Source organism: Notolepis coatsorum (genome assembly GCF_963971535.1).
Source record: "Notolepis coatsorum genome assembly, chromosome: 4".
NCBI classification, from domain to species: domain Eukaryota; kingdom Metazoa; phylum Chordata; class Actinopteri; order Aulopiformes; family Paralepididae; genus Notolepis; species Notolepis coatsorum.
In genome coordinates this window covers 47,412,205-47,423,048 of record NC_140168.1, presented here as the reverse complement: position 1 = coordinate 47,423,048, position 10,844 = coordinate 47,412,205, and positions in this window count along the sequence as shown.

The window sequence follows — 10,844 nt, the reverse complement described above, 5'->3', positions numbered from 1 at the left end:
CAATTAATCGCCCAGCAAAATGTATTATCGTGGCAGGCCTATTTGATGTCGTCCCCCTGTCTGGTTGTTGTGTGTGTTATTGCCTTTTGTGTCCAGGGGCCCTATTCCCCGTACCTGGTTCAACTAAGTCGATCAAGAGTCCCATTATCCAGATTCAATTAACCCGATGTTTGAATCCGGGATTTTCCTGTTCCTCGAACGCTGATTCAGTCTCGTTCATTTGAACCAGACTTGAGACTCAGGATAATTGCGCACGGCCGCTTCAGCTGAAAAGACAGCAGGTGTCGATCGCAGAAATCCTGATTTTCTAACGGCATTGATTGATTGATTGATTTAAAACTTTATTAACAGATTGCAGAATGGGTACAATGCAGTACGGCTCAATAGCCTCGCCGACAAGTTAAATGCATAATCTATAGGCTAATTTTAAGTCCCTCATTACCCCAATCAATCAGATTATATTTCTTTAAACGTGCCTGCTGGCAGTAGGCTTATGGAATGAATAATCAAATGAGATCTTGCTAGCGAAAATAATTAGTTCAACTCTTTCAGAATAAGGATAGGGCTCTCTTGTCCATTGATGGATGTATGGTGGATGTTTTATTTATCTGGCACCGTGGTGTGATTGTTGGTCCGTATGCCTTTCACACGGACGACCCGCGTTCGAATCCCCCCTTTTTCTATTTTTAGTTTTTCTTTTTGCAATGTAAATTCTTCAATTTGGTGCACTTTGAGAGCTATATAAAGAATGACTCATCCTCAATGCATGTAGATTTATAATATTTTAACTTAAAACTAGGCTACTTTTGCGTATAGTCATTAATATTATATTCCAAAAAGATTATATTGGAAACGCGGGGTTTCGAACTAGGGTCATCCGCTTGACAGGAGTGAGCACTAGCCGTTGCACCACTGTGCCAGACGGGATATATCGATTGTGTATCCATCAATGGACAAGAGACCTGTGTTTCGAATATTTTTCTTTTGAATGAAGTTTTATCTCTTTATTCTCAAATGCATTAATGTGACGTCAACGGCTCATTCAATTGCTCAAATCCGTCAAACAGCGCATCTCATCAGACATTTTAATCCCAGTTACAATATCACAATAACGTGTGAGTGATGATACAATTCAACAATCCTCAGATTCCTCGTAATTCATAATCCATAAAAACCACAATCCACGCATAGACACTTACATTTTATGCTTGAATGAAACACAATCCGGGCGCTCCGTTAAGCAAATCTACTGCGGAGAATATATAAAACTAATCAGAGCCAAACGGCCGGTTTCATTCATTAAAAATATCCCTGCGGGATTCACATTTGCAATGCGCCGTTATTAAAATAACCACATGCAGCGTGTATCGCGACTCCGAGCGCCGTATATGATGATATGATTTTATTTAGGACAAAGTAAATCTATAGGCTGAATATGATTTATTATCAGCATTTAGTTCTATTATTATACATTTCAAAAGCCCCCTCTAGGAAAACGAAGCACAAAAACATAATTCAGAATGGTATAATGGGATCTAGACTGTGAGAAATATTTCAGGAAGCGAGCTGGCATTTCTTTGCGAGGGCGTGGCCATGGTTCATCCAGCTAACTGAACTTAACCCTGCTCCGGACCAAACTTTCTGATCTGTTACCATGGTGATTTAGAAAATCCGACTTCGGGGAACGGAAAGGTCCGGCTTAAGTCAAGCTATGCTGAAAATTATCCGGCTAACTCAGTTAGCCAGGTACGGGGAACGGGGCCAGTTTGATTATTCCTTGTGTGGTCTGATTTTGTATTCTATGTTGTTGCCTGGCTGTGCCAGGTGTGGCTCATCATCATTAGTCTGTGTATATTAGTGTGTTCTGTCCTCACTTCCTTTGTGGCATCATACCTCCGTTTCCCCTGTTCCTGTCGACGCCGTCCTTACCCTGTAGTGTTGTTCTTGTCTAAGTAAGTGTTCGATAGCATTCTGTTTTGTTGCCTTTTATTTCCATGTTCACAGTTCGTTGTTCCTCAGTGCCAGCTCGGCTCCGCCGTTTATGTTGTTCTCAAGTTCACTGTTTATTAGTGCCAGCTCGGCTGTGCCGTTTATGTTGTTCTCAAGTTCGTTGTTTATTAGTGCCAGCTCGGCTGCACCGTTTATGTTCTTTTTGCTACGTGCCGTTGAACTAGTAAAGTCCATCTACACATTATCCTGCCGTCTCTGCCTCCTTCCATTCCTGTCCGCAAACTGGGTTCTCCTCTCCTTCCCTCACCACCCCCCAATCCTAACAGAATGACGCCACCATTACAGAACCCAGCGGACAGATTAAAAGGGTAGATGAGTATTATACTTAGTTTAATGGATGGGGATATGGCTACCTACGCCCCAGCTAAATGTTTTTTTTTGCTGCAGATGATTCAGTCCATGGTGGATCAGAGTCCGGACCAGGAGGCAGAGATGAGGGTGGTGGCCGACCAGGTCGCAGTCCTCATGGGGAGGTATTGTTGCTTTCCATCCTCCACAGCTAGTCCTGCCCCGTCTGCTAGCACAGTCCCTGCAGCTAACCAGGCCTCCCCAGCTAGCACAGTCCCTGCAGTTAACCAGGTCTCCCCAGCTAGCCTAGTCCCTGCTGCCAAACAGGCCTCAACAGCTAGTCCAGCCCCATCTGCTAGCACAGTCCCTGCAGCTAACCAGGTCTCCACTGCTAGCCTAGCCCCTGCAGCTCGCAGACCTCCGAGAGCTAGCAAGGCTCGGAGGACTAGCGTGGCTATTGTAACTAGCCAGGCCTCCACAGTTGGCCCGGCCTTCGCTGCCAGCCTGGTTCCGGTCGGTGTAGCCCCGGCTGTCACTGCTCCCCCTCCAGCCCCTACACCACACCTCATTGCCGGGACCGGCCCGGTTTCCACGCCCAGCCCAGCTTCTACGCCTGGTCCGGCTGCAACGCCGGGTCCCGGCTCCTCATCGACTGGTCCTGGCTCCTCGACTGGTCCTGGCGCCCCGTCTGGTCCCGGCTCCTCATCGACTGATCCTGGCTCCTCGACTGGTCCTGGCGCCCCGTCTGGTCCTGGCTCCTCGACTGGTCCTGGCTTCCCGTCTGGTCCAGCCCTATGCCGTGACCGGCGCCCTGGTCCTCGCCGTGGTCTTCGCCATGGCCTACGCTGGGTCCTACTCCGGGGGTTGTCGCCATCGCACCTCTGGTCCGGCTCCCCTGGTCCGGTCCCGAGTCCGGCGACTGGAGGGTCCCTCGTCCGGGATCCGGCTCCGGGTTCCTTACCCTCGCCCCTTTGCTCCAGGTCCCCTGACTGGCCCTCTGTTTCCCTCTCCGCCCCCCCTCTCTTTGGGCCTCTGTCCCCGTCCCCACCCCCCCTCGTCGGGCCTCTGTTCCCGGGTCCAGCCCCCTCTCCGGGCCTCGGCACCCGTCCCCACCCCCCCTCGTCGGGCCTCTGTTCCTGGTCCAGCCCCCCTCTCCGGGCCTCTGCACCCATTTTTGCCCCCCCTGGCTGCTATGCCCCTCCTGGGTTCTTTTCTCTGGCTCCCGGCCCCAGTTCTCCGGGTCCTCGCCCTCAGTTTTTTCCGGGGTCTCGGCCTCCTGCTTCGCTTGTTCCCGGACGATATTGTCTGGCGTCTGGAAGGCGCTTGTTCGGGGGGGGGGGGGATACTGTAACGGTCCCAGACAGGACAATGTGAACCGTCTCCTGCCTCCCTCTAGTGGGCACCACCAGATGGTGCAGGCCATCATAGAACTGTGGTATAATTAATATTATGTCCTCGTTCATATTGTCGTGGGCCATCCCTGCCTTTGTTTGATGTCGTCCCCCTGTCTGGTTGTTGTGTGTGTTATTGCCTTTTGTGTCCTGGTTTGATTATTCCTTATGTTGTCTGATTTTGTATTCTATGTTGTTGCCTGGCTGTACCAGGTGTGGCTCATCATCATTAGTCTGTGTATATTAGTGTGTTCTGTCCTCACTTCCTTTGTGGCATCATACCTCCGTTTCCCCTGTTCCTGTCGACGCCGTCCTTACCCTGTAGTGTTGTTCTTGTCTAAGTAAGTGTTTGATAGTATTCTGTTTTGTTGCCTTTCATTTCCGTGTTCACAGTTCGTTGTTCCTCAGTGCCAGCTCGGCTGCGCTGTTTATGTTGTTATCAAGTTCGCTGTTTATTAGTGCCAGCTCGGCTGCGCCGTTTATGTTGTTTTCAAGTTTGCTGTTTATTAGTGCCAGCGCGGCTGCACTGTTTATGTTCTTTTTGCTTCGTGCCGTTGAACTAGTAAAGTCCATCTACACGTTATCCTGCCGTCTCTGCCTCCTTCCATTCCTGTCCGCAAACTGGGTTCTCCTCTCCTTCCCTCACCACCCCTCAATCCTAACAGTTTTGGTGGCATCTACAAATAAGGAGCTGCATAATGAGTCTGGGGGATAAATTAAGTGAAAACAACAAACAAACTATACTATTTTAATTGGCCTATAGTGCACAATCAGCTTCAGTGTTTTATAAAACTATGGCAGACTGCTATAGTACCTGTGAAAATATAAGGAAAATATGGGAAAGAGATCTGACCTCAAACATAAAAGCGGAAACATTTAAACATTTGGCGGCAGATGTTGGGTGGTCAGTTAATGAATTTAAATGCAGTCGACAAATTTACACATTACAAAAATCCTCCATATTGTAGGTATTATTATGCAACACAATTGGACTCATGGATGACAATTATTGTTGGAAATGTAAAAATTAAACAGGTACTTTAATGTGGGAATGTTCTTTTCTTTCTCCTTTTTGGAAACACATAATTAAATCGGAGAGTGGATACTATTTCCAAAATCTCCCCAGCTGCGCTTACAGTATAAGACCTGTCTGCCACCAGGTATACTGTATATCCAAACAACATTTTGGACTTGCACTGGCAGGCTTTATTGCAGCATCAAGGATTGTTCTCTGTCATTGGAAGAGCAAGACAAAAGACCTCCTCCAATGTACAGTTTCTTCGTCAAATGTATATACTCTCTTTTTTAGACTCTTTTTGTATCACAAACAATACTGTATTTGTAAATCTGGTATGTCATAAATGTATAGATGTAGCAGCATTGTCTACCTGTATGTCATGTATGTCATTGATGAATTGAAAATGGGGGACCCTGATGTAAACAAGACGAAAGTCTTTCTCTGGTCTGCATCCCCTTAACAATTGTGTGTATTGAGCTGTACTGTATTGTACCCATAACATTTTCAATCAATCAATCAATCAATCAATCAATCAATCAATCAATCAATCAATCAATCAATCAATCAATCAATGTGGTAACTTGACACCTATAGCTATATGCTGCTAAGCCATTTCCATCAGTTTATTGAAAGATTTGGTGGGAAAAAAACACATTTATACAAATTGTTATTCAATATATAATTTAAAATACATCTGGAGAGGAGAGACTATAGTGCAAGTTGGATGGACTAAAATAACCCCTGGTTCATGATTAATCAGATTATGCTTCCTAAAGGCTGTATAAATCCCAATTCTCACAGGTTGGAGAGATTGCCCATATTGCAGTGGGCAATATACACAGTTGGAGCAGGTGATAAGACTGTGTACATGCAAGATGACGCAAAACAAGTTTTGGAAATTTATTTGTGGTGGTTTGCCACAATTAAATCTGTATGAGAAACACTGTATCCCTTGACGGTATAAGAGATAACAGCCAGGGAATGGAGCATGAAGAATGATTGAACGTGGCACTATTTTCTGTTGCGCTGATGTTGATATGATTTGTTTATAATTTGACCTGTCTGATAGAGCAATGCATGTATTTCAGTGTCAGAATCATGAATATTTGATCCTATGATTAGATGAAATAATACAAAATTTGTCAGGTCGGTTTAGAGTACTGTTTATTAATTCATTAGTGGCTCCACTGGATGAGAACCTGAAAATGTGCACGTAAACGGGGACCTCTGGTGCCAAGAAGACGAATTGCAGGCAGGCCAGAAGAGGGTTAACACTGCTGCTACAGTGACAACTGCAGCCTTTTGCACCCACGCTTTGAAGAGGAAAACAGAACAATATTTATGATACTTTATGTCATAAATGATGCTCACCTGACTTGGGACTTTTGATTTGGAATGGTTCCCCATAACTGCATGGAGAAAAAAACAAAAACATTACAGGACTAATTAGCGGTTACCTGTCATTCTGTTCGATATCTTCGAAACATAAAGAAGCAAGTGGGTCAGGGTCTGAGCCTTAAAGGGTACAATTTAAGGTCCAGAGTTGGGTCATTCCTGACTATTGGTGACTTTTCCATCTTCAGGATATAACTCATTATATCTTACTTCAAATTAATCACATGTTTATAATGAAAGGCCTTTATTATAAATTGAGGTCCTCTTTATAACATTAACACACAAAAATGCATATATATATATATATATATTATTTTAAATAAAGATTTTAGGCACATACACCCCTTTTTACATTGTCCCCAACGCAAATGTTCAGTTTCAATTAGAAACATTTGCAATATAATTATAACTTATTATAAATAAGTTGAAATATGCCTTTATTATCATATAGTTCAAGTTAAAATCTCTCTAATTATAAATATATATAAATGCATTGTTATAGCACACACCCACTTTAAATAAACACACTGTAGCACCCACTCCTTACACTTTATATTTATTGATGAAGGATTGCACTACAACTCGTACACCTTACTGTAAATTGTACCTAAATTGTACCTCACCCTGTTAGTTTGTGGTTTTGAACAAAAGACAACTACAATTCCCATGAACTTTTTGCAAGTTTTATGGTGTTAGTCTGTATGTCCTACTCTTAAATGTCCATGCACCCTGTTAGGCAAAATTATGAGGAAAGTAAACCATATATATATATATATATATATATATATATATATATATATATATATATATATATATATATATATATATATATATATATATATATATAAAAGTTAAACGTGTTTGATATACTAAAGTATTGTTTAAGTCTGGAGAGCTATAGCTAGCTAGGTTTTCTGTTTCACAGAGCAACGGCTAATTTGGTTGAAAATGTTCCACCCTGTTAGGTTGATATACCTAACAAGGGGGCACCTAACAGGGTGGAAGATCTATTACAAAATGTAAGGAAATACATATAAATGCTGATACATATCTAATTGTCATGTAACCTGTATTTTACCAATACGTATGTATACAATGTAACACGTTATTATAATATTTTTTTCCAATAAATTGGTTATAAAGCATTATTTAGCTTTATACCTCCGTCCTGCCGCATCACCCCTGTGATCATGTATCAATTGATCACCCTCTTGTGAAATAATTGATCATTATTATAAAGTGTTGTCTACAGTGTCTTCTATCCCCAGGCCATCAGGCTGCTAAACGAACAATGAACACTACACAACAACAACCACCAAACGCACATAGCACACACATCCACACGCACACACTCACTTTAAACAAACACACTGTAGCACCCACTCCACACACTTTATAGCACACACCCACTTTAAATAAACACACTGTAGCACCCACTCCTTACACTTTATATTTATTGATGAAGGATTGCACTACAACTCGTACACCTTACTGTAAATTGTACCTAAATTGTACCTCATCCCATTTCTGCTTTGCACTATATAGTACTGTACATTAGTACACTGCATAGTATTGTATATTATATGGTAACTCAGAACATTGTACATATGTCTATACCGAACACTGTGACCTCATTTTCTTCTTCTAAATTACATGCTATACTATGTTATTTGATACTATCTTGTCTAGCACAGTCTCTGGAGCGTAACAGTAAGAAGCATTTTGTATGAAAGTATTCTGTACTTCTGTATGACAACTATTAAAGAAACTGAAACTGAAACTGAAACTGAACAGTATATACCCTTTCATTCGAATTCCATTGCTAGGGGAACAGCGTTGTCCTATGTTTACTTACTGTAAACATACTGTATTATCAAACATTGCAACAGGAAACACAAATGGGGCCGTTTAGAATGGTTATATTGTCAAGTTGAAAAGGCCTATACGATTTTGCATTATAATAATTATCTGTCACTGTCTCTCTCTGTCTGTCTGTCTCACATTCTTCAATTTTGTTTCAGGTAAGTATGACAGGATTTCAGGTAATCGGGTAAGTATAGGATACTTTGTATTATGTTTCAGGCATTCTATTGTCTTAATAACTGTAATTCATTGCAATACTTGTCTACATTTTAGGTAAGTACTTCAATCCATTTAAGGTTTTCGTTACATTAATCTCTCTCTGTCTCTGTCTGTCTCTGTCTACACTGTCCAGATAGATTCCTCAACGTATCTCCATGTTGCTATATCTAATTGCACCAACCTTTTGTTTAGTGCTTGAGGCTTTTCAATCAGGTGCAGTACCTGACTGTCAACCTACCAGCTGAGATCTCTGTGAGGCATTTTGGCCAGAAGAATTTGTTGACACCATGCAGTTCACCTGGATGTTGTTTTCCTCTTCCTCTAGTCTACGGCATGGAAATGGTGTCAACAAATTCTTCTGGCCTTGGCCTCACAGAGATCTCAGCTGGTATGTTGACAGTCAGGTACTGTGCCTGATTGAAGAGCCTCAAGCACTAAACAAAAGGTAAAATCCAGCACCGGGTACAGGTGGGCCCAGATGGCTGATGGGTCGTGCCTCAGAGAAGGGGAGATGGAACAAAAGCTCAGAGGGGACTGGGAGGATGTGTACAGAACACCAGTGTGGAGGGTGGCTTGCTGATGGGATCCCCCAAAGTGGACAGACTGAACCTCATTAGTGTACTTGCAGCCATAATTCTCACTGAAGTCAACATGAATAAGGCATTCGTTGTCCGCAAGTTTCTCCCTCAGCTCCCTGTATGCCTGGTATTGCCACTGGATGTTGCCATCCGATCTTGGAACTGGTCTACTGCTTTATCCTCTGTCAGCATCATCTCTTTTTTGACTGTCACAACAGACATTTCTTTTAATCTTTATTGACCTCAGTAGATCACTGAGTGAAACCAATAGGATCTGTTGTCACAGGCCTAACCAAAGGAACAGCAGTGAATTGGCACTCTCCACAAACACCATAGGCACAATCCTTCACATTGGGATCGCAGATGATGGTATCTGCCATCTTCTCTACATATTTAGTGGACAGGAGCCCACTACTGAAAAGGCTAGTAGACATGAACTGCAGGTTCTCGTGCGTCTTGCATTGACATGTTTCCCTGTCAGCTTCAGTTGGTGCTACAACCCAAAATGGCCAAAATGCCTCGCAGAGATCTCAGCTGATATGTTGACAGTCAGGTACTGCGCCTGATTGAAGAGCCTTAAGCACTGAACAAAATGTTGGTGCAAATAGATATAGCAACATGGAGATACGTTGAGGAATCTATCTGGACAGTGTAGACAGAGACAGACAGAGACAGACAGAGACAGACAGAGAGATTCATGTAACGAAAACCTTAAGATGGATTGTATACTTACCTAAAATGTAGACAAGCATTGCAATGAATTACAGTTATTAAAACAATAGAATGCCTGAAACATAATACAAAGTATCCTTACCCAATTACCTGAAATCTTGTCATACTTACCTGAAACAAAATTGAAGAATGTGAGACAGACAGACAAAGACAAACAGAGAGAGACAGACAGACAGAGACAGATAGAAAGGCTGACAGAGACAGACACAGACAGAGATAGGTAGAAAGACAGACAGAGACAAACAGAGAAAGACAGACGGACAGAGACAAATTAAGAATGACACAGGCAGACAGACAGAGACAAACAGAGAGAGAGACACAGACAGACAGATACAAAGAGACAGAGGCATAGACAGAGAGAGACAGATAGAAAAGCGGACAGAGACAGACAGAGATAGAACAGCATACATGTTTTTTATTAGGCAAGATTGTTTCATTATTTACCATTTGGGGTAAATTGGGTGCATACATGTGATTGTTCTGAATAATAAACAAATGTTCTACTCCACAATTCTTGTTTCATTATTATTAAAATAAAACCATATATGATGGAATAAGGGACCCATAAGGTGTAAGAAAAGCTAAGTATTGTTGAATATTTACATTATTAACACTTTGCAATAGCTATGTATATTTAACAGGGTGGAACTCTCTCACGGTCGATGGCTGAACAATCCACCCATAATTATTATTATTTAAGTGCTTGAGCTCTACCAATACAAGTACCTGAAGGTTAAACATGTTATTTATACCTGATATAATTCTAAAAACGCAAAAATAACATGATTATTTCCCCAAAGGTTAGCACATTGAAAAGTCACCAATAGCCATGACCCAGTTACTGTAGAGTGTAGACACTGTAAGCATCCACACGCAGGTTACCCTGACTCTGCATATCACAGGTGAAGGAGATAACTATGACATCACAGCATGGCAAATCTAAAACATGTCATTACTGTTTTGGACTGCTGCATCAGCACCAATGAAATATGTCATTGTGCATTCTTGGAATACCTCATTTGGCCGTGCATACCTTCAAAGTTTTAAAAACAGGCTCATCATTTCATAATTTTAATTCAGAATGATTGAATGAAAGATTTTATTTCGAACAAGTATAAAAACAAAAATATATCTGTTCATTATATAATGAATTAATACTTTACTGTATTCGACTGTTTTACCATTTTAATGTGCTGTGTACTGTACTCTGGACATAAAGGGACCCATTGTACCCTTTCCGATACTTAGAAATACATTTAAATAGCTCAACCACAAAGTGTAGCGTGAGCCGAGAAAACCCGGCAATTTTGGGAAAGTGTGGAAAAACATGGCCTTGGAAAGGAAACCCCA